The sequence below is a fragment of the Rattus norvegicus genome, chromosome 6 (assembly GCF_036323735.1).
Source record: "Rattus norvegicus strain BN/NHsdMcwi chromosome 6, GRCr8, whole genome shotgun sequence".
NCBI classification, from domain to species: domain Eukaryota; kingdom Metazoa; phylum Chordata; class Mammalia; order Rodentia; family Muridae; genus Rattus; species Rattus norvegicus.
In genome coordinates, this window is record NC_086024.1 from 102959337 (window position 1) to 102980636 (window position 21300).

A 21300-nucleotide genomic window follows, 5' to 3' on the forward strand; every position below is an offset into this window, starting at 1 on the left:
AGTTTATATCATCTTGTTTTCCTCAACTTCATTTTCATTGCAACTACTGACAGCTCAGTCTGCAAATTCCATGATTATTAATCTTTAGAAACAGGCTTTTTACTTTTCTTACTCATGAAAAACAAAAATTTTAAATTAAAATTATCAAATATAAATCATTTTAACAATAATAATTTAGGCCATGGATAGAAAGCAAAACAACACCAAAAAACTATTTCATCTATTTATAACGTATGAAATAAAAGGGGAAAAAAGAAAACTAAAATCAAATGATACTTGGCTTTATTTTCTTTTTAGTTACTAAATCATTATTTCTTTTTTCTTATTAAATTTTCTGTCGGTTTTTGATATTTTTCTTTTTTTTAACTTTCATTTATTTACATTTCAGATGTCCCCTTCCTGGTCCCCACTCCCCTTTCCTTCTGAGAGAGTTTTCACCCACCCAACCCCACCTCACTGCCTCAAGCATCTACCTTCCCTATCCCTGAGGCATCAAGTTTCTAAAGGATTAGGCACATCCTCGTCCAGTGAGGCCAGACAGGGCAGTCCTCTGCTACCTGTCTGCCAGGCCTTGGACCAGCCCATATATGTTCTTTGGTTGGTAGCTTAGTCTCTGGGAGTTCTGAGAGGTCCTGGTTAATTGATACTGTTGTTCTTCCTGTGGGGTTACAATTCCCTTCAGCTTCTACAGTCCTTCCACTAACTCTTCCATAGGGTTCCTCAACTTCAGTTCAATAGTTAGTTATAATTATTTGCATCTGTCTCCCTCAGTCACTGGTGGAGCCTCTCAGAAGGCAGCCATGCTAGGCTCCTGTCTTCAAACACAACATGGCATCAGTAATAGTGTCAAATCACCCACCTATCTTCAAATTTTTTGACCCAGAATTGTTCCTGTCTAAAAGAAATGCAAAACTGAGCAGAGACTGAAGGAAAGGCCATCCAATGACCTGCCCATCTTGGAGTCCATCCCATACACAGGCACCAAACCTTGACACTATTGCTGAAATTTGACTTTATCTACTTAGAAAATATAGTATATATAACTTTGTGGCAAACTCAACAACTTAGTACAGGCAGTCTTTTAGAAGACAGTACTGTCAAATGTGTACCTGAACATTTACATTCCACAAGGCCTATCTAGATGAACATAAACTTGGGCTAGTCAGAAGACACATAGCAAATGTTAGTGAAATATCCGTGAATTAGTGAAGCTACCAAATTTGAAGGGTGTCTCTTTGTATTTATATCTTGTAATGCTGTTTTAACCATTATAGAAAACATTCTGAGTTTTTGAAATAGTCAATCCAAGTTTTTACATGTATAACCAGTATTACAGGTTAGCATGTGTTAATAATAGATTAGATCCTCAAAAATTACTTGAGGGCAGTAGAAATGAATGAGCAGTTAAGGATCTGTGCCTCACTTCTGAAGAACCCATGTTTGACTCCTAGAACCAATGTTAGATATCTATAACAACCTTTACCTCCAGCTCAAGGGGGATCCGAGCCTTCTGGCCTCTGTGGACATTTGAATTCCTGTGTACTTATCTACAAACAGATTTTAAAAAATACACAAAATGTTTGAAAGATAATAAAATACAATCTCTTTTTTTTTCTCCATCTTTATTAACTTGGATATTTCTTATTTACATTTCAATTGTTATTACCTTTCCCGGTTTACAGGCAAACATCCCCCCTAACCCCTCCCCTTCCCCTTCTATATGTGTGTTGCCCTCCCCATCCTCCCCCCATTACCACCCTCCCCCCAACAATCACGTTCACTAGGTGTTCAGTCTTGGCAGGACCAAGGGCTTCCCCTTCCACTGGTGCCCTTACTAGGATATTTATTGCTACCTATGAGGTTGGAGCCCAGGGTCAGTCCATGTAGCCTTTGGGTAGTGGCTTAGTCCCTGGAAGCTCTGGTTGGTTGGCCTTGTTGTTCATATGGGGTCTCAAGCCCCTTCAAGTTCTTTCAGTCCTCTGATTCCTTCAACGGGGGTCCCGTTCTTAGTTCAGTGGTTTGCTGCTGGCATTCGCCTATGTATTTGCTGTATTCTGGCTGTGTCTCTCAGGAGAGATCTACATCCGGGTCCTGTTAGCCTGCACTTCTTTGCTTCATCCATCTTATCTAGTTTGGTGGCTGTATATGTATGGGCCACATGTGGGGCAGGCTCTGAATGGGTGTTCCTTCAGCCTCTGTTCTAAACTTTGCCTCCCTATCCCCTTCCAAGGATATTCTTGTTCTCCTTTTAAAGAAGGAGTGAAGCATTTGCATTTTGGTCATCCTTCTTGAGTTTCACATGTTCTGTGCATCTAGGGTAATTCGAGCATTTGGGCTAATATCCACTTATCAATAAGTGCATACCATGTGTGTTTTTCTATGATTGGGTTACCTCACTCAGGATGATATAAAATACAATCTCTTTAGAATTGTTTGAATAATACTTATCTTCAGTTCTCCCAAGGATTTACAAAATTATTACTATTTGAGGTATATATGAAAGAAGATAATTATCACATGTGATTACATATTACATATGATAGATGCAAATTGTGGCCTAATTTTCTATTTTTAAAATTTTTATATATTTTTACACTCCAGATTTTATTCCCCTCCTGGTCCACCCTCTGACTGTTCCACATCCCATACCTGCTCCCCATGCCCCCCCCCCACCTCTGTTTCTATGAGGATGTCCCCACCCCCACCCACCCCACCAGACCTCTAAACTTCCTGGGTTGAGGGTTAGGTGCATCTTCTCTGACTGAACCCAGACCCGGAAGTCCTTTGCTGTTTATGTGTTAGGGGCTTCCTATCAGCTGGTGTATGCTGCCTGGTTGGTGATCATTGTCTGAGAGATCTCAGGGGTCCAGGTTAGTTGAGACTGCTCGTCCTCCTACAGGGTTGCCCTCCTCGTCAACTTCCTCCAGCTTTTCCCTAATTCAACCTCAGGGATTAGCAGCTTCTGTCCATTGGTTGGGTGCAAATATCTGCATCTGATTCTTTCAGCTCCTTGTTGGGTCTTTTGGAAGGCAGTCATGATAAGTCCCTCTTTGTAAGCGCTCCATAGCCTCGGTTATGGTGTCAGGCCTTGAGCCCTCTCCTTGAGCTGGAACCCACTTTGGGGCTGTTCCTGGGCCTTCTTTTCCTCTGGCTCTTCTCCATTTCCATCCCTGCATTTCTTTCAGACAGGAAGAATTATAGTCAGAGTTTGACTGTGGAATGGCAACCCATTCCTCACTTGATGGCCTGTCTTTCTGCTGGAGGTGAGCTCTACAAGTTCCCTCTCTCCCCTGTAGGGTATTTCATCTAGGGCCCCCTCCCCCGAATCCTGAGAGTCTGTCACCTCCCAGATCTCTGGTACATTCTGGAGTGTCCTCCCAACCTTTTACCTCCCGAGGTCACCTGTTTCCATTCTTTCTGCTGGCCCAACCTAATACCTGATTATGTTCCCTTCTTCCACCAGCCCACCTCTGTCCTCTTTCCCTCCCATGTCCCTCACTTCCCCACCACACCACACCCCTCCCTTGTCCTCACTTGGACCCTTCATCTTGTTGACCCTTTGAGTTCTGTGGATTGTACATTAGGTATTCTGTACTTTTTTTTTTTTTTTGGCTAATATCTACTTAGTAGTGAGAACATACCATATGTGTCCTTTTGGGTCTGAGTTACCTCACTCAGGATATTTTCTAGTTCTATCCATTTGCCTGCAAAACTCAGGATGTCCTCATTCTTAATAGCTTATTAGTATTCCATTGTGTAAATGAACCACATTTTCTGTATTCATTCTTCTCTCATGGAACATCTCGGTTGTTTCCAGTTTCTGGCTATCACAATAAGTCTGCTATGAACATAGTGGAACACGTGACCCCATGGCACGGTGGGCATCTTTTGGGTATATTCCCAAGAATGGTATTTCTGGGTGTTTAGGTATGTCTATTTCCAATTTTCTCAGGAACCTCCAAATTGATTTCCAGAGTGGTTGTACCAGTTTGCAATCCTACTGGCAATGGAGAAGTGTTCCTTTTCTCCACATCCTTCCCAACATGTGCTGTCACCTGAGAAAAATCAAAACCTCAGGTAGCCAAATTTTCTAGAGGAGCTAATTTGAAAATCACTACAAAATGTTACAAGTAGATGTCTTCAGGAACTTTCTTATTGGCTGGGATTTAGTTTTTATTTGTAATTAGTAACAATATCAATCATCTTAACAGATTTTTAGTTAGACTTAATATTTATTCCTATGCTAAATGTTGAGTCATTTATCAAAGCATCTAATGCTCTTTTTCTTTATACCTTGCCTCCATAGGAAAGAATGAGGTATCAGTCAATAACAGATTAGGAAGGGCTTTAATATTCTTGGTGCCTCTTAATACAATAGAAATAGATTGTTCCAGGCCATAAAGAATTTGAAACCTAGTTAGAGTTGCCCTCGTTACTACTCAACTTTCTTTGGTAATTTTGTTCTTTTTCTCATCAAAGAAAGAGACTTGATGAGTGAATGTAGTAAGTCTTCAGCAGTTAACCAGTGATCTGCCCAACTTTCCTGCTGCCTGCCCAGCAGGTATTTCCCATTCCCGCTTCCTAATACTGCACAACATACATTCCTGTCATATAGTTTGAGTAGGTCGGCTTAATATAATCACCATCTCCATTTCATATACCCACAATTACTACTTCAGGTAGTACCCAATTCAAACCAATCAGAGCTAGTGGGGCACAAATTCTGTTTCATTATGAATATGTAACTTAGAAATGCACATCCCAAACGTCCCAAAAAACACCATCTTGGGACTAAAACAAATCCTACCATATTGAAAAAATTGTAAAAAAAAAAAATCCAAAAAATGGAAGATTAAAAACATCAGGTTGTAAGCACATTGGTTTTACCCTTTTTTTTTTTCAACTCATTTTAAACTAGATGAGTTTTTTTTTCTTAAAATTAATTGAAACAAAGGTGACTATACTCTTGTCTATAACCAAAAAAGAAATTTTCATTAACATAGTTAAGATAAGATTGTTTCTTTTATGGTCTACAATATATCAAGTAAGATTTCCTGAAGTTTCATACTTGGGTCAGAAATTTAATTCAAGAAGATAGAATAAAAGGAATAGGAGACAAGAGATAAACAAAAAGAGAATCAATTCTACTCTGCTGCATTTAACCCAGTAATGACAACTTGTTATATATACCGAAAAAACTCATAGGTTTGGCAATCAAATCTAGAAGGACAAGCAAAACAAGACTTTTCAGTCAAAAAAGGGAAATCCCCTTGAGGTATATTAAGAGGAAATTTCATCGCCTTAATGAAAATTAAATCTTCTTGAGAAGTTCAGAATACTTAGGCCTTTAGGGTCTACTCATGGATCTTATGATTTCATGTACACAAAAATATATTTGTCAGAACAGAGAATAGATACATAGAAAGGCTATCAATAAACTGGTGTTATGAGGGAATAATTTCCATATAATTTAGAGGTGGATTAAAGAATAGTTTCTGTTGGAAATTTGGATAGCAAGTGAAAATGAGTTAGCCAAAACATCTTTTCATGGCTTTCTCATTAGGTTATAAACAGGCATCTAAAACAGTAAATAATAGAATTAGATAAAAATAAAAACAAACAAACCAGAATAGGACAAAAAAAGGAAACAGAAGAAAAAGAACAACAACAAAATTCCTGGTTGCTGCCGCTGCAGAGAGCCCCTGGGCAGCACCCCACGAGCGAACCTGAGCCTCGGGACCACAGGTAAGACCAAATTTTCTGCTGCAAGAAAGCTGCCTGGTGAGCTTGGGACACACGGAAGCAGAATTTCTCTAGGACCGGGCACGTTCTGTGTTTACCGGAAGTCCCACACCCGCGGATCCCGGCCCGCAGCAGCTCTCTGCTCCCAGACCTGGTGAGAGAGAGACCCAACCGCCTGGTCAGGTGGGCACTCCTGAGGCTGCAGAGCGAAAGAGACCACCAACACTGCTCACCCCTGCCCACATCCCTGGCCCAAGAGGAAACTGTATAAGGCCTCTGGGCTCCCGTGGGGGAGGGCCCAGGAGCGGCAGGACCCCTGCCAGAGACACCGCCGGACCCTGAAGGAAACAGACCAGATAAACAGTTCTCTGCACCCAAATCCCGTGGGAGGGAGAGCTAAACCTTCAGAGAGGCAGACAAGCCTGGGAAACCAGAAGAGACTGCTCCCTGCACACACATCTCGGACGCCAGAGGAAAAAGCCAAAGTCCATCTGGAACCCTGGTGCACTGAAGCTCCCGGAAGGGGCGGCACAGGTCTTCCTGGTTGCTGCCGCTGCAGAGAGCCCCTGGGCAGCACCCCACGAGCAAACCTGAGCCTCAGGACCACAGGTAAGACAAATTTTCTGCTGCAAAAAAGCTGCCTGGTGAACTCAAGACACAGGCCCACAGGAACAGCTGAAGACCTGTAGAGAGGAAAAACTACACGCCCGAAAGCAGAACACTCTGTCCCCATAACTGACTGAAAGAGAGGAAAACAGGTCTACAGCACTCCTGACACACAGGCTTATAGGACAGTCTAGCCACTGTCAGAAATAGCAGAACAAAGTAACACTAGAGATAATCTGATGGCGAGAGGCAAGCGCAGGAACCCAAGCAACAGAAACCAAGACTACATGCCATCATCGGAGCCCAATTCTCCCACCAAAACAAACATGGAATATCCAAACACACCAGAAAAGCAAGATCTAGTTTCAAAATCATATTTGATCATGATGCTGGAGGACTTCAAGAAAGACATGAACACACTTAGGGAAGCACAGGAAAACATTAATAAACAAGTAAAAGCCTACAGAGAGGAATCGCAAAAATCCCTGAAAGAATTCCAGGAAAACACAATCAAACAGTTGAAGGAATTAAAAATGGAAATAGAAGCAATCAAGAAAGAACACATGGAAACAACCCTGGATATAGAAAACCAAAAGAAGAGACAAGGAGCTGTAGATACAAGCTTCACCAACAGAATACAAGAGATGGAAGAGAGAATCTCAGGAGCAGAAGATTCCATAGAAATCATTGACTCAACTGTCAAAGATAATGTAAAGCGGAAAAAGCTACTGGTCCAAAACATACAGGAAATCCAGGACTCAATGAGAAGATCAAACCTAAGGATAATAGGTATAGAAGAGAGTGAAGACTCCCAGCTCAAAGGACCAGTAAATATCTTCAACAAAATCATAGAAGAAAACTTCCCTAACCTAAAAAAAGAGATACCCATAGACATACAAGAAGCCTACAGAACTCCAAATAGATTGGACCAGAAAAGAAACACCTCCCGTCACATAATTGTCAAAACACCAAACGCACAAAATAAAGAAAGAATATTAAAAGCAGTAAGGGAAAAAGGTCAAGTAACATATAAAGGGAGACCTATCAGAATCACACCAGACTTCTCGCCAGAAACTATGAAGGCCAGAAGATCCTGGACTGATGTTATACAGACCCTAAGAGAACACAAATGCCAGCCCAGGTTACTGTATCCAGCAAAACTCTCAATTAACATTGATGGAGAAACCAAGATATTCCATGACAAAACCAAATTTACACAATATCTTTCTACAAATCCAGCACTACAAAGGATAATAAATGGTAAAGCCCAACATAAGGAGGCAAGCTATACCCTAGAAGAAGCAAGAAACTAATCGTCTTGGCAACAAAACAAAGAGAATGAAAGCACACAAACATAACCTCACATCCAAATATGAATATAACGGGAAGCAATAATCACTATTCCTTAATATCTCTCAATATCAATGGCCTCAACTCCCCAATAAAAAGACATAGATTAACAAACTGGATACGCAACGAGGACCCTGCATTCTGCTGCCTACAGGAAACACACCTCAGAGACAAAGACAGACACTACCTCAGAGTGAAAGGCTGGAAAACAACTTTCCAAGCAAATGGTCAGAAGAAGCAAGCTGGAGTAGCCATTCTAATATCAAATAAAATCAATTTTCAATTAAAAGTCATCAAAAAAGATAAGAAAGGACACTTCATATTCATCAAAGGAAAAATCAACCAAGATGAACTCTCAATCCTAAATATCTATGCCCCAAATACAAGGGCACCTACATACATAAAAGAAACCTTACTAAAGCTCAAAACACACATTGCACCTCACACAATAATAGTGGGAGATTTCAACACCCCACTCTCATCAATGGACAGATCATGGAAACAGAAATTAAACAGTGATGTCGACAGACTAAGAGAAGTCATGAGCCAAATGGACTTAACGGATATTTATAGAACATTCTATCCTAAAGCAAAAGGATATACTTTCTTCTCAGCTCCTCATGGTACTTTCTCCAAAATTGACCATATAATTGGTCAAAAAACGGGCCTCAACAGATACAGAAAGATAGAAATAATCCCATGCGTGCTATCGGACCACCACGGCCTAAAACTGGTCTTCAATAACAATAAGGGAAGAATGCCCACATATACGTGGAAATTGAACAATGCTCTACTCAATGATAACCTGGTCAAGGAAGAAATAAAGAAAGAAATTAAAAACTTTTTAGAATTTAATGAAAATGAAGATACAACATACTCAAACTTATGGGACACAATGAAAGCTGTGCTAAGAGGAAAACTCATAGCGCTGAGTGCCTGCAGAAAGAAACAGGAAAGAGCATATGTCAGCAGCTTGACAGCACACCTAAAAGCTCTAGAACAAAAAGAAGCAAATACACCCAGGAGGAGTAGAAGGCAGGAAATAATCAAACTCAGAGCTGAAATCAACCAAGTAGAACCAAAAAGGACCATAGAAAGAATCAACAGAACCAAAAGTTGGTTCTTTGAGAAAATCAACAAGATAGATAAACCCTTAGCCAGACTAACGAGAGGACACAGAGAGTGCGTCCAAATTAACAAAATCAGAAATGAAAAGGGAGACATAACTACAGATTCGGAGGAAATTCAAAAAATCATCAGATCTTACTATAAAAACCTATATTCAACAAAATTTGAAAATCTTCAGGAAATGGACAATTTCCTAGACAGATACCAGGTATCGAAGTTAAATCAGGAACAGATAAACCAGTTAAACAACCCCATAACTCCTAAGGAAATAGAAGCAGTCATTAAAGGTCTCCCAACCAAAAAGAGCCCAGATCCAGACGGGTTTAGTGCAGAATTCTATCAAACCTTCATAGAAGACCTCATACCAATATTATCCAAACTATTCCACAAAATTGAAACAGATGGAGCCCTACCGAATTCCTTCTATGAAGCCACAATTACTCTTATACCTAAACCACACAAAGACACAACAAAGAAAGAGAACTTCAGACCAATTTCCCTTATGAATATCGACGCAAAAATACTCAATAAAATTCTGGCAAACCGAATTCAAGAGCACATCAAAACAATCATCCACCATGATCAAGTAGGCTTCATCCCAGGCATGCAGGGATGGTTTAATATACGGAAAACCATCAACGTGATCCATTATATAAACAAACTGAAAGAACAGAACCACATGATCATTTCATTAGATGCTGAGAAAGCATTTGACAAAATTCAACACCCCTTCATGATAAAAGTCCTGGAAAGAATAGGAATTCAAGGCCCATACCTAAACATAGTAAAAGCCATATACAGCAAACCAGTTGCTAACATTAAACTAAATGGAGAGAAACTTGAAGCAATCCCACTAAAATCAGGGACTAGACAAGGCTGCCCACTCTCTCCCTACTTATTCAATATAGTTCTTGAAGTTCTAGCCAGAGCAATCAGGCAACAAAACGAGATCAAAGGGATACAGATCGGAAAAGAAGAGGTCAAAATATCACTATTTGCAGATGACATGATAGTATATTTAAGTGATCCCAACAGTTCCACCAGAGAACTACTAAAGCTGATAAACAACTTCAGCAAAGTGGCTGGGTATAAAATTAACTCAAATAAATCAGTTGCCTTCCTCTATACAAAAGAGAAACAAGCCGAGAAAGAAATTAGGGAAACGACACCCTTCATAATAGACCCAAATAATATAAACTACCTCGGTGTGACTTTAACCAAGCAAGTAAAAGATCTGTACAATAAGAACCTCAAGACACTGAGGAAAGAAATTGAAGAAGACCTCAGAAGATGGAAAGATCTCCCATGCTCATGGATTGGCAGGATTAATATGGTAAAAATGGCCATTTTACCAAAAGCAATCTACAGATTCAATGCAATCCCCATCAAAATACCAATCCAATTCTTCAAAGAGTTAGACAGAACAATTTGCAAATTCATCTGGAATAACAAAAAACCCAGGATAGCTAAAGCTATCCTCAACAATAAAAGGACTTCAGGGGGAATCACTATCCCTGAACTCAAGCAGTATTTCAGAGCAATAGTGATAAAAACTGCATGGTATTGGTACAGAGACAGACAGATAGACCAATGGAATAGAATTGAAGACCCAGAAATGAACCCACACACCTATGGTCACTTGATTTTTGACAAAGGAGCCAAAACCATCCAATGGAAAAAAGATAGCATTTTCAGCAAATGGTGCTGGTTCAACTGGAGGGCAACATGTAGAAGAATGCAGATCGATCCATCCTTATCACCCTGTACAAAGCTTAAGTCCAAGTGGATCAAGGACCTCCACATCAAACCAGACACACTCAAACTAATAGAAGAAAAACTAGGGAAGCATCTGGAACACATGGGCACTGGAAAAAATTTCCTGAACAAAACACCAATGGCTTATGCTCTAAGATCAAGAATCGACAAATGGGATCTCATAAAACTGCAAAGCTTCTGTAAGGCAAAGGACACTGTGGTTAGGACAAAACGGCAACCAACAGATTGGGAAAAGATCTTTACCAATCCTACAACAGATAGAGGCCTTATTTCCAAAATATACAAAGAACTCAAGAAGTTAGACCGCAGGGAAACAAATAACCCTATTAAAAAATGGGGTTCAGAGCTAAACAAACAATTCACAGCTGAGGAATGCCGAATGGCTGAGAAACACCTAAAGAAATGTTCAACATCTTTAGTCATAAGGGAAATGCAAATCAAAACAACCCTGAGATTTCACCTCACACCAGTGCGATTGGCTAAGATCAAAAACTCAGGTGACAGCAGATGCTGGCGAGGATGTGTAGAAAGAGGAACACTCCTCCATTGTTGGTGGGATTGCAGACTGGTAAAACCATTCTGGAAATCAGTCTGGAGGTTCCTCAGAAAATTGGACATTGAACTGCCTGATGATCCAGCTATACCTCTCTTGGGCATATACCCAAAAGATGCCTCAACATATAAAAGAGACACGTGCTCCACTATGTTCATCGCAGCCTTATTTATAATAGCCAGAAGCTGGAAAGAACCCAGATGCCCTTCAACAGAGGAATGGATACAGAAAATGTGGTACATCTACACAATGGAATATTACTCAGCTATCAAAAACAACGAGTTTATGAAATTCGTAGGCAAATGGTTGGAACTGGAAAATATCATCCTGAGTGAGCTAACCCAATCACACAAAGACATACATGGTATGCACTCATTGATAAGTGGCTATTAGCCCAAATGCTTGGATTACCCTAGATCCCTAGAACAAACGAAACTCAAGACGGATGATCAAAATGTGAATGCTTCACTCCTTCTTTAAATGAGGAAAAAGAATACCCTTGGCAGGGAAGGGAGAGGCAAAGATTAAAACAGAGACTGAAGGAACACCCATTCAGAGCCTGCCCCACATGTGGCCCATACATATACAGCCACCCAATTAGACAAGATGGATGAAGCAAAGAAGTACAGACCGACAGGAGCCGGATGTAGATCGCTCCTGAGAGACACAGCCAGAATACAGCAAATATAGAGGCGAATGCCAGCAGCAAACCACTGAACTGAGAATAGGTCCCCTATTGAAGGAATCAGAGAAAGAACTGGAAGAGCTTGAAGGGGCTCGAGACCTCAAAAGTACAACAATGCCAAGCAACCAGAGCTTCCAGGGACTAAGCCACTACCTAAAGACTATACATGGACTGACCCTGGACTCTGACCCCATAGGTAGCAATGAATATCCTAGTAAGAGCACCAGTGGAAGGGGAAGCCCTGGGTCCTGCTAAGACTGAACCCCCAGTGAACTAGTCTATGGGGGGAGGGCGGCAATGGGGGGAGGGTTGGGAAGGGAACACCCATAAGGAAGGGGAGGGGGGAGGGGGATGTTTGCCCGGAAACCGGGAAAGGGAATAACACTCGAAATGTATATAAGAAATACTCAAGTTAATAAAAAAAAAAAAAAAAAAAAAAAAAAAAAAAAAAAAGAATTTGTCATCAAAAAAAAAAAAAAAAAAAAAAAAAGAAAAGATGGTCATTAGATTATCGTTTGTCTCCAGACAATGGGATTTCAGTGAAGTTTTATTTATTTTAATAGTTTTTAATTTTAGGACAATTTGTATAATATATTATACATAAATTACTAATGTATCAAATTTTATATGTGTGTGTATGTATGTATGTATGTATGTATACACATATATGGATAAACCATTCCTTCAGTCTTTTTTCCCTATAAAAAAAAAAAAAACCTATATTCAACAAAATTTGAAAATCTTCAGGAAATGGACAATTTCCTAGACAGATACCAGGTATCGAAGTTAAATCAGGAACAGATAAACCAGTTAAACAACCCCATAACTCCTAAGGAAATAGAAGCAGTCATTAAAGGTCTCCCAACCAAAAAGAGCCCAGGTCCAGACGGGTTTAGTGCAGAATTCTATCAAACCTTCATAGAAGACCTCATACCAATATTATCCAAACTATTCCACAAAATTGAAACAGATGGAGCCCTACCGAATTCCTTCTACGAAGCCACAATTACTCTTATACCTAAACCACACAAAGACACAACAAAGAAAGAGAACTTCAGACCAATTTCCCTTATGAATATCGATGCAAAAATATTCAATAAAATTCTGGCAAACCGAATTCAAGAGCACATCAAAACAATCATGCACCATGATCAAGTAGGCTTCATCCCAGGCATGCAGGGATGGTTTAATATACGGAAAACCATCAACATGATCCATTATATAAACAAACTGAAAGAACAGAACCACATGATCATTTCATTAGATGCTGAGAAAGCATTTGACAAAATTCAACACCCCTTCATGATAAAAGTCCTGGAAAGAATAGGAATTCAAGGCCCATACCTAAACATAGTAAAAGCCATATACAGCAAACCAGTTGCTAACATTAAACTAAATGGAGAGAAACTTGAAGCAATCCCACTAAAATCAGGGACTAGACAAGGCTGCCCACTCTCTCCCTACTTATTCAATATAGTTCTTGAAGTTCTAGCCAGAGCAATCAGACAACAAAAGGAGATCAAGGGGATACAGATCGGAAAAGAAGAGGTCAAAATATCACTATTTGCAGATGACATGATAGTATATTTAAGTGATACCAAAAGTTCCACCAGAGAACTACTAAAGCTGATAAACAACTTCAGCAAAGTGGCTGGGTATAAAATTAACTCAAATACATCAGTTGCCTTCCTCTACACAAAAGAGAAAAAAGCCGAGAAAGAAATTAGGGAAACGACACCCTTCATAATAGACCCAAATAATATAAAGTACCTCGGTGTGACTTTAACCAAGCAAGTAAAAGATCTGTACAATAAGAACCTCAAGACACTGAGGAAAGAAATTGAAGAAGACCTCAGAAGATGGAAAGATCTCCCATGCTCATGGATTGGCAGGATTAATATAGTAAAAATGGCCATTTTACCAAAAGCAATCTACAGATTCAATGCAATCCCCATCAAAATACCAATCCAATTCTTCAAAGAGTTAGACAGAACAATTTGCAAATTCATCTGGAATAACAAAAAACCCAGGATAGCTAAAGCTATCCTCAACAATAAAAGGACTTCAGGGGGAATCACTATCCCTGAACTCAAGCAGTATTACAGAGCAATAGTGATAAAAACTGCATGGTATTGGTACAGAGACAGACAGATAGACCAATGGAATAGAATTGAAGACCCAGAAATGAACCCACACACCTATGGTCACTTGATTTTTGACAAAGGAGCCAAAACCATCCAATGGAAAAAAGATAGCATTTTCAGCAAATGGTGCTGGTTCAACTGGAGGGCAACATGTAGAAGAATGCAGATCGATCCATGCTTATCACCCTGTACAAAGCTTAAGTCCAAGTGGATCAAGGACCTCCACATCAAACCAGACACACTCAAACTAATAGAAGAAAAACTAGGGAAGCATCTGGAACACATGGGCACCGGAAAAAATTTCCTGAACAAAACACCAATGGCTTATGCTCTAAGATCAAGAATCGACAAATGGGATCTCATAAAACTGCAAAGCTTCTGTAAGGCAAAGGACACTGTGGTTAGGACAAAACGGCAACCAACAGATTGGGAAAAGATCTTTACCAATCCTACAACAGATAGAGGCCTTATTTCCAAAATATACAAAGAACTCAAGAAGTTAGACCGCAGGGAAACAAATAACCCTATTAAAAAATGGGGTTCAGAGCTAAACAAAGAATTCACAGCTGAGGAATGCCGAATGGCTGATAAACACCTAAAGAAATGTTCAACATCTTTAGTCATAAGGGAAATGCAAATCAAAACAACCCTGAGATTTCACCTCACACCAGTGCGATTGGCTAAGATCAAAAACTCAGGTGACAGCAGATGCTGGCGAGGATGTGTAGAAAGAGGAACACTCCTCCATTGTTGGTGGGATTGCAGACTGGTAAAACCATTCTGGAAATCAGTCTGGAGGTTCCTCAGAAAATTGGACATTGAACTGCCTGATGATCCAGCTATACCTCTCTTGGGCATATACCCAAAAGATGCCTCTACATATAAAAGAGACACGTGTTCCACTATGTTCATCGCAGTCTTATTTATAATAGCCAGAAAATGGAAAGAACCCAGATGCCCTTCAACAGAGGAATGGATACAGAAAATGTGGTACATCTACACAATGGAATATTACTCAGCTATCAAAAACAACGAGTTTATGAAATTCGTAGGCAAATGGTTGGAACTGGAAAATATCATCCTGAGTGAGCTAACCCAATCACAGAAAGACATACATGGTATGCACTCATTGATAAGTGGCTATTAGCCCAAATGCTTGAATTACCCTAGATCCCTAGAACAAACGAAACTCAAGACGGATGATCAAAATGTGAATGCTTCACTCCTTCTTTAAATGAGGAAAAAGAATACCCTTGGCAGGGAAGGGAGAGGTAAGATTAAAACAGAGACTGAAGGAACACCCATTCAGAGCCTGCCCCACATGTGGCCCATACATATACAGCCACCCAATTAGACAAGATGGATGAAGCAAAGAAGTGCAGACCGACAGGAGCCGGATGTAGATCGCTCCTGAGAGACACGGCCAGAATACAGCAAATACAGAGGCGAATGCCAGCAGCAAACCACTGAACTGAGAATAGGTCCCCCATTGAAGGAATCAGAGAAAGAACTGGAAGAGCTTGAAGGGGCTCGAGACCCCATATGTACAACAATGTCAAGCAACCAGAGCTTCCAGGGACTAAGCCACTACCTAAAGACTATACATGGACTGACTCTGGACTCTGACCCCATAGGTAGCAATGAATATCCTAGTAAGAGCACCAGTGGAAGGGGAAGCCCTGGGTCCTGCTAAGACTGAACCCCCAGTGAACTAGTCTATGGGGGGAGGGCGGCAATGGGGGGAGGGTTGGGAGGGGAACACCCATAAGGAAGGGGAGGGGGGAGGGGGATGTTTGCCCGGAAACCGGGAAAGGGAATAACACTCGAAATGTATATAAGAAATACTCAAGTTAATAAAAAAAAAGAAAAAAGAAAAAAAAAGCTTTGTAAATATCTCACCTCTAAGGAGCCAAGGCATTGGTATCCAAGGAGTACACTCAGCATGGTTCTGCACTCTGTGCATTTTGGAAACCATGTAACATGAGCCTATTATTACACAATCATACTGAACATTGTGGAGGGACTTCTGTACCACCTACTCTCAACCCACTCCCCTTAAGGATTTCAATGTCCAAGCCCTGAGGATCCTTTTTATTTCTTACACAGGGTATTTATCCTGAATGTCATTGGGTATCCATGATATCTACATTTATTTTTATTTTTTATGTGACATCCTTTGCTTGGATATATTGTTTAAAATGTCTTGTGTTTTTATGTGGCTCTGTTTCTCTTCATCAGACCATACATTCATGAGTGTACCCTCCTGTGTTTTTCTATTCACCCGCTGGAAAGCATGTTGATTGCTTCGTCAATGTTTTGATAATTATGAACAAATCCCCTGTAGGCACTCAGGAGCAGGCTTCCCAGGGAAAATAAGTTGCTAACATATTTGAGTAATTACCAAAGAGCTGGTCGGCAAATATAGTGGTGAAGTTATATTTGATTTTATAAGAAGCAGTCAAAGTCTTTTACCACCTTGTACCCCTTTTAGTAGAAAGAAGGAAGTTTTAATGCTTTGGGGGTTTCTGTTTTGGATTCGTGTTATTAGACTAGTTATGCAGTGATATTGTTTGAATTTGGAATTTTCCAACGTATGATGTTGTACATGCCTTCACATGCCTATTTGCTTTGGTGACAGGTTATCATGTACATAAGTATATATTTTTATATTATTAGATTGGATTGTTAACTTTCTTGCTGGACATTAAAAGATCTTTTATTTGTTTTATATCAGACTGTTTTCAGTAAACTTTTCTCACATTCCTTCTTGCAGTGTGTGAACTGCCTTTTAACTCTGTTAACACTTCCCGCCTAAAAGAAGGAATTTAAACTATTAATAATATCTAATCTAATAATATATATAGCTAAATCTAAAGTTGCTTTAGTCATCTTTATTTAATAATTACATGTAACATATTATGTCATATAGTCTATACTATGTACAATATGTAGAAGTTGAAAAGTGGATATACTGGTTCCCTATGTGCTTATTAAATGTGATGAAACCAAAAAAAAAAAAAAAACAACAACAACAAAAAGTTCAAGAAGTACATACATTTGCAGGTACATACACAAAAATCCCATAAAAACACAAAATGGGGAAAGATAATATATACACAAAGGATCAGTGAGGGCATGGGTGAGGGTGGGCTGTTGCTGAGAAAGAACCTCCAAAAATACCATGGAGTTTACTTTGTGTTGGCCATCTACTTCTGGATGTGGGGCCTGCCCTTAAAGGTGGTTCGTATAACTAATTAGATCCATTGGAGAAAATGCATTTGCAAGTCAGTATCAATTAGAGATGGTTTTGAGTTAGGGAAATGGGCTGTGTCCTCTTCCCCTTTCACCACTGGGTCCTATCAGACTGAGACCTTTGCAGGTCTCTGTGAATTCTTATGTGCCTTACTCCTGCTGTGTTCAGAAGGCCTTGTTTCCTTGTTGTCCTTTACTCAGTCTCTTACAGTCTTCCCTACTGTTGTTCTACAGGGTTCCCTAAGCCTTTAATTGGGCCTAAGTAATCCAAGGTCCCTCTACGTATTTTCTAGTTGTAGTTATTTGATTAGTTCCCATCTACTTCAGGAGAGGGCTTTTCTGATATGTCTGAGAGACACTGACCAATGGATATAGCAGATGTCATTGGGAGTCATTTTATTGCTATGTTCCTTTTGAAGAATTGTCATACTTGGTTTTCCTCTAAGTGAGTAGTTCTCTTAGGATTTTGCTGCTGTGAACAGACACCATGACCAAGGCAATTCTTATCAAAGACAACATTTAATTGAGGTTGGCTTACAGGTTCATAGGTTGAGTCCATTAACTTCAAAGCAGGAACATAGCAGTATCCAGACCGCTTGGTACAGGAGGAGCCATGAGTTCTACATCTTCACCTGAAGGCTGATAGTGGAAGACTGACTTCCAGACAGCTAGAATGAGAGTCTTAAGCCCACGCCCACAGTGACACACCTACAAGGCCACATCTCCTAATAGTGCCACTCCCTGAGCCAAGCATATACAAACTATCACACTAGCCTATATGGTTTCAGGTTCATGGACACTAGAACAGTGAAGTGGGTTCTGTCCCATGGGATAATCCTTAAATCCATCAGACATTGGTTGGTTGGTCCCACAAGCTTTATGCCACTATTGTAGAGTGCATCTTACAGGCAGGCTCACCTTTAGACGGAAGAGTTTGTGACTGGGTTGTTAGTGTGACCACTCGTAGCACTGGGTGAAGGCTACAGGGACACAAATCCTACATCTCATGTAAATGAGTTTTACAAGTGTTGTATTAAGCAATAGGGTCTTACCATCTGTTTATGGCAAACAACCAATAATTTTGTCAATAACCTGGCTCATGGGGCCCCTCTGGCTAATAACTGTATTAGCTATAATCCATTCCCGGAAATGGAGATGAGAGATGTCCATTTGAAGTACCATCTTACCTGTTACTTAGCAATTCCATTTAGGTCATTTTCATATATGTATATATTTTATGAAGTTTCTACTGTATTGGATTTCACACATAAAAAATCTCTCAAATGGCCCTGACTTTTAATTGACCCTCCCCACTCCCTCCTTCAGAACCCCTTTCCTCTTCCCCGTTTTATCTTCACATTCTAGTCCCTACCCCCTCCGTCCATATCTATTCTATTTCCCTTTCCTAGTGAGATCCAACCCTCTCTCTACCCCTTACAAAATTTCCGTGATATAGAATGTAGCCTGCTTATCAAAGACTTGAGAGCTAACGTGCACATATAAGTAAATGCATACTGTATTTGTCTTTTTGAGTGTGAGTTAGTTCACCTAATTTCGGGTTTGGGTTACTTCACTTGAGGATTTTTTGTTCTGATTCCCTCCATTTACCTGTAAATTTCATAATTTCATTATTTTTAACAATTGAGTGATATTCCATTGTGTAAATGAGCCACATCTTTGTTATCCATTTATCCATTGACAGGTGTACTATCTTTTTCCAGGTTTTGGCTGTTCTGAATTGAGCAGCAATGAACGTGACTGAGCAAGTGTCTCAGAAGAATGACATCATAGAATCCTTTGTGTCTTTGCCCAAGAGTGGCATAGATGGATCTTGAGGCTTATCTGTTCCTAACTTCTTGATGAATCTTGTCACACTGATTTACACATTAGCTGTACACTTATGCACTCCCACCATCAATGGATGAATGTCCCTCCTACTTGACATCTTCTCCAGAATAAGCTGTCATTTTTTTATTGAACTTGGACATTCCGACTGGTATAAGATCAAATCGTAAAGTAGTTTGATTATCATTTTCTTGATGACAAAGGATATCAAATATTCCTTTAAGAACCTTTCAGCTGTTTGTTTTTCCTCTTTTGAGTAAACTCTGTTACCCCATTTTTAATGGGTCATTTGTTTTCTTCTTGCTCTGGTTTTTATTATTTATGTTTGTAGAATAGTGTATTTTTTTATTTTTATTTATTTACGTTCCAGTCATTGCCCCATACCCGCTTCAACAGTTCCTCATCCTATTCCTCCTCCCCCTTGCCTCCAAAAGGGTGCTGCTCACCTCCACCAGACCTTCCCCTTCCCTGGAGCCTCAAGTCTCTAGAGGATTAAACACATCATCTCCCACTAAGGAGACCAGGCAGACCTCTGCTATGTCTGTGTTAGGGGCGTCAGACTGGCCCATGTGTGCTGTATTCTTCTGATCTCTGGGAACTCCCTGGGATCTGGTTGAGACTGCTAGCCTTCCTGTGGGGTTGTTTGCCCCTTAACATCAGCAAATATTTACCCTCTTTTGGACATGGATTGGTAAAGATCTTTTCCTATTCTGTACCCTGCTGCTTTGTCTGAATGATGTCCCTTACTCTGGAAAAGCTTTTCAGTTTAATGAGGTCCCATTCATTAACTGTTGATCTTAGCCCCTGTGTTATTGGTGTTCTGTGTAGAAAGTGTTTTCCCATGCCACTGGATTCAAGGCTAGCGCCACTTTCTCGTCTGTCAGATTCCATGTATCTGATCTTATGTTGAGACCCTTTATCCATTTAGAATTGACTTTAGATCAGAGTGATAAATATAGATCTATTTGCATTCTTCTACATGCAGCCATCCCAGTTGACCAACACAATTTTTTGGAAGATGCTGTTTTTGTTTTTTTTACTTAATTTAACTAAGGGTATACAAATTGTATTGATTTCATTGATTCTATGTATTGTTATATTCTATTTTATTGATTTTTCATTCAGAGTTCCTTATTTCATGCTATCTATCTATTTTCAGTGTTATCTATCTGTTTTATATTAGAGTTTACAGCTGTAATGCTAAATTGCTAATATGAAATCTCCCCAATTTTTCTTTTTTTTTTTTCCTTTTTTTTTTTTTTTATTAACCTGAGTATTTCTTATATACATTTCGAGTGTTATTCCCTTTCCCGGTTTCTGGACAAACATCCCCCTAATCCCTCCCCCACCCCTTTGCTAAGGGTGTTCCCCTCCCCATCCTCACCCCATTGCCGCCCTCCCCCCAACAATCTAGTTCACTGGGGGTTCAGTCTTAGCAGGACCCAGGGCTTCCCCTTCCACTGGTGCTCTTACTAGGATATTCATTGCTACCTATGAGGTCAGAGTCCAGGGTCAGTCCATGTATAGTCTTTAGGTAGTGGCTTAGTCCCTGGAAGCTCTGGTTGCTTGGCATTGTTGTTCATAAGGGGTCTCAAGCCCCTTCAAGCTCTTCCAATTCTTTCTCTGATTCCTTCAAAGGGGGTCCTGTTCTCAGTTCAGTGGTTTGCTGCTGGCATTCGCCTCTGTATTTGCTGTATTCTGGCTGTGTCTCTCGGGAGAGATCTACATCCGGCTCCTGTCGGCCTGCACTTCTTTGCTTCATCCATCTTGTCTAATTGGGTGGCTGTATATGTATGGGCCACATGTGGGGCAGGCTCTGAATGCTCCCCAGTTTTTCTATTTAGGCAATTAATGGTATGAATTTGCCTCTTAGAGAACCACCTTTGTTGAATCCCATTGATTTGGGTATGTTATATTTTCATTTTCATTCATGTTTTAAATTTTTAATTTCCTTCTTAATTTCTATCTTGACCTATTTTTTATTTAGTAGTGAGTTGTTTATTTTCCATGAAAATGTATACCTTTTGTTGGTGATAGTATGCAGCTTTAATCCATTTTGGTCAAATAGGATACAAGGTGTTAATTTAATTTTGTAATGTCTGCTGCGGTGGTGCATATAGTCAATTAGTAGAGAATTTACTATGAGCTTATGAGAAGAAGCATTTTTGTATTTGTGTAAAATGTTCTGTAAATATCTGCTCTTTTCATTTCATTTATGA

The 21300-nt window shown here is 39.9% G+C and overlaps 1 protein-coding gene across 24 annotated transcripts in view; it reads left to right on the top strand.

Moving 5' to 3' along the window:
* The window catches only part of Gphn (gephyrin), a 529275-nt gene that overhangs the window by 271932 nt on the left and 236043 nt on the right, over nt 1-21300 (top strand). The window lies entirely within an intron of this gene.